This window comes from Martes martes (assembly GCF_963455335.1).
Source record: "Martes martes genome assembly, chromosome: 10".
NCBI classification, from domain to species: domain Eukaryota; kingdom Metazoa; phylum Chordata; class Mammalia; order Carnivora; family Mustelidae; genus Martes; species Martes martes.
This window is the reverse complement of record NC_137898.1, coordinates 83,770,729-83,774,391: the sequence shown is the minus strand read 5'-3', so window position 1 is coordinate 83,774,391 and position 3,663 is coordinate 83,770,729.

Genomic DNA, 3,663 nt, shown 5'->3' with positions numbered 1-3,663 from the left:
TTCACTTTATTTACCATAAACATTTCCACATTTTTACAGAGTTTTCATAAATACCATTTGAAATGACCACACTGTATTTCATGTGTGCATTTGCAATAATTTTTTAACCAGGAGAGGTTACTGTTGCATATTTTGTCTATACCCTTTTTTCCCCTTCAAGTACAGATACCTTTGTGATGAAATTCTTTGTGTATATTTTCTCCCACTTAGTGGGCGCTGAGGAGAGCTTGGATGGGCATAAAACTAACTGCTGCTAAGATTCCAGAGACACTCAAGTCTTGGTTGTTCAATTCTTTTTCAGTATAGTGGAGTACTCTGTAACTCACTAATATAATAATTACTTTCTCCAAAAATATTAAGAGGAATGTAAGTTTGCAGCAAATAAGTCTTAACTAACGATGGGGAAGAGAAGAGGACACTTCTATCCAGCAAATGGTTAATTCATATTTGGTAGAAAAAGAATGAGATTACTTAATGAGTCGAGTAGACATGAAAAACAAAAACCACCTAAAACTGAGAAAATGGCAAAGGAACATTCATAGAAAATGAACACCATAGGGGATTCATTTCTTGTTATAGAAGGGAAAAAATATTAGAAAAAGAAAAGTGTTTCATTGAAAAGATGTCTTAAAGTCTGGAAAACTCAAGTGGTTGAGGAAACACCTTTCATCTCTGAAGCAACAGGCTTGAAAAGTATCTAACAGAAATTGTTCTTGCTTAGAAACTTTGAGAGAGATTCACTAAACAGAGCAAATGCATAGTGCCATAGCTTATCTCTAGGCCAATTCTAGAGCAGGAGATGGCCAACCATTGCAGTGTAAGGAGACGAGAAAGGATTGGATTCCATTTGAGTTGTAGAAATACTTAGAGAAAAATGTGATTTTGGAAGTGTTGGGGAATGCCCATTCTTCTGATGGATTGGTTAAAAGTAGCAAGAGTGGGGGGAGAGAGGGAGTGGTGGTAATGGTTTTCAATACAATGGCATATTGAACTCAGCCTCAGAGAGCTTGTCAACCAGGGATTAGAGGAAAATTGAAGCCTTAATTATTTTTGATAGATTCCAAAGGAAGGGGGTCTCAGAAAAGACCTGTAATTGAAGGGGTATGTATTTATATCTACCAGCTAGCATGCTAAAATAGCAGAGTTTGTCAGATGCAATCATAAAGAAATTATAATTGTGTTCTCTCATTCTCTCACATGGTCCTTAGAAATCTTCAACTTTGACCATTTGTAAATGGGAGTTTATTTATTCCTAAAAGGCTTCCAGAGACTGCACTGTTATAGGTAAATCCAATCAGCATCTCACTCTGTCATGACTAGGATATCAATACACCATGTCTACCAAACCCTAGGAGACATTTAGTTCCAGAAATCATTCTTCATCTTCACCGGGCTGCAGGAAAAGGAGTACCACACCCTTCTCCTGGATAGTGAAGGTTCTCGCAAAATGTTTTGTCATCTCTACCTCTTGGCCAAATGCTCACAATTCCTTTTATAGGATGGAGGTAAGTAGATAGCTAAGGTGTGTAAAACTGATTCTTGACCAGTTTTGAATGTTTTGTATTCATAGTATGAAGGTCTTGCACCAACACTTTCATATGTGGTATGATCAAAATATAATTTCTAGTTATTTTTGATAATTGATAGGCACATGCATATGTAACTAGTTTACATCCAAATTCACATCAGTTTTAGAGTTGCTTTTTAGTGTCTAGAATATTGAAAAACTTGTGTGATATGTTATTCTGTGAACAATACAGCCTAGAAAGACCTTTAATTTCCTTGAATTTTATTTTTATGTCCAAGAGATTGTATGTTCTTGAAGATTTAAACTTTCAGGTTGGAAGTGTATTTTATTTTCCAGAGAAAAATCTGTACTGTTTTCTAGAGGAACAAGAAATGAAATACCACAGTGAGAAAACAATTTATATTGGGGATTGAGTGTATATGTGTAATTTACTGGATGTCTGTGAGATAAATCTGTGTGGAAAAATGTCATTTTGGGATTATGTTTTTATGTTGTGAAAGAATAGGATGGAGAGAAAGGAATAATTGACCCTTGCATTTTTGGATTTCACTGCTTTCTCCTGCAAGTAGATAACATGCATAAATACTAAATATTCACACTAAAGCTGCTTCTCGAGAGATATGGATTATATTCTAAAGGGACACATCCAAAGACTGTCACTCAAATCACTTATTTATTCTTCATCCCCTATGCCATGTGCACTTCTACACTATTATCGTGTACAGTTTTACATAGCTCTCTGTATTTGGCCTTCTGCTATTTCATTGCTGAAGATAAGAAAACCTCTATACAATTCAGCTTGAGTAAATTAGTAAATTTACAGATTGAAGTATTACCTATCTAATACAAAATAACTTTTCGGTTTATAGAAGAGACACTATGAACTTCCTCTAAAATTAAATCTTCCTTAGGGTAGTTTTAAAAATTAAACTTACATAAAATTGACCCAAACAACATACTTTTAGCAGCCTGAGGTTTCTCAGAGCACAGCAGGGTTCATGCAGTATTGAGGTACCTCAAGTATCTTATGGGCACTGGAGAAAGCTAGACAGGGAGAACATAAGCTGACTTATTCCTGAACAAATATGAGACTAGCCCTGTCTTTGAGGGCTTGCAGAAGTAGCCATGGTAACTTTAGGGATCTCATGTGAGCAGGCAGAAGATATGAATAAGAAATGTTAACTTATTAATGCAATTATACTCTCACTTGTACAGATGGAAGTGAGTGTGGAGTAGGAGCTGAGGATATTTAAGGTATGCATCTATGAGGTTTCTTTTCCTTTAGGTCCTCATCCTCTACCAAGATCACTTACTTCTAAAAAACATGTCCAGATCTGACAGTTTATCAGAATCTAATGGCATTAGGTAAATAAATAAGCAAGATGAGACTGGCACACGAAGCCCCAGAAAAATAAACCAAATCTTGCTTTATCATGAAAAGTAGGAGAAAAAGCAAATATTCCTTTGGGCTTCTTGAAAACAGAGACAATGTCCTCAGAAGTGGCCATTCGATATTTTTTGCTTAATCAAAAGAATGATTTAATCAAATGGCAAACAGCAGAGTCTGATAAGACATTAGCCCTGTCTCTGAAGAATAGCATCAGTTTCTCAGAGCATGAGCTCCTGGAGGGCAGAGCCCACTTTGCGTGACTTTTAGCATATCCTTCCCCTCTCTGTCTCTGGTATCTCCCTACTATCTTCAAGTAATAGGAAGGATTATATACCCACTTAGAGGTTAATAAATTATTGTCTATGATGATCAGATTAGAGTCATTTATTTGTAATATCATAAATGTCTGTGAAATGATGTTGGTGTCATTTTGCTTTTGAATTTTAAGAATTTCATAAGACATATATGTGCAGCTTAGAAAAGAGTAGAAAGCAGATACTTTAAAAAGAAGATTATTCACTATGGCACTAATTAGAGATAGTAAGATAGGTATCTATTTGTACAGAAACGGGATCACACTGTACATATTATTAGTGTCCTGTTTTTTTCCTTTGTGACAAAATATGAACATCTTTTTTCTGGCATGATTTTAAGTGATCTATTAATGTAATGCCTATCTCTTATGCTCTACTCTAACCAAGATTAATCTACTACATATTTTTTTAAACTAAAATTGGTAGTTCCT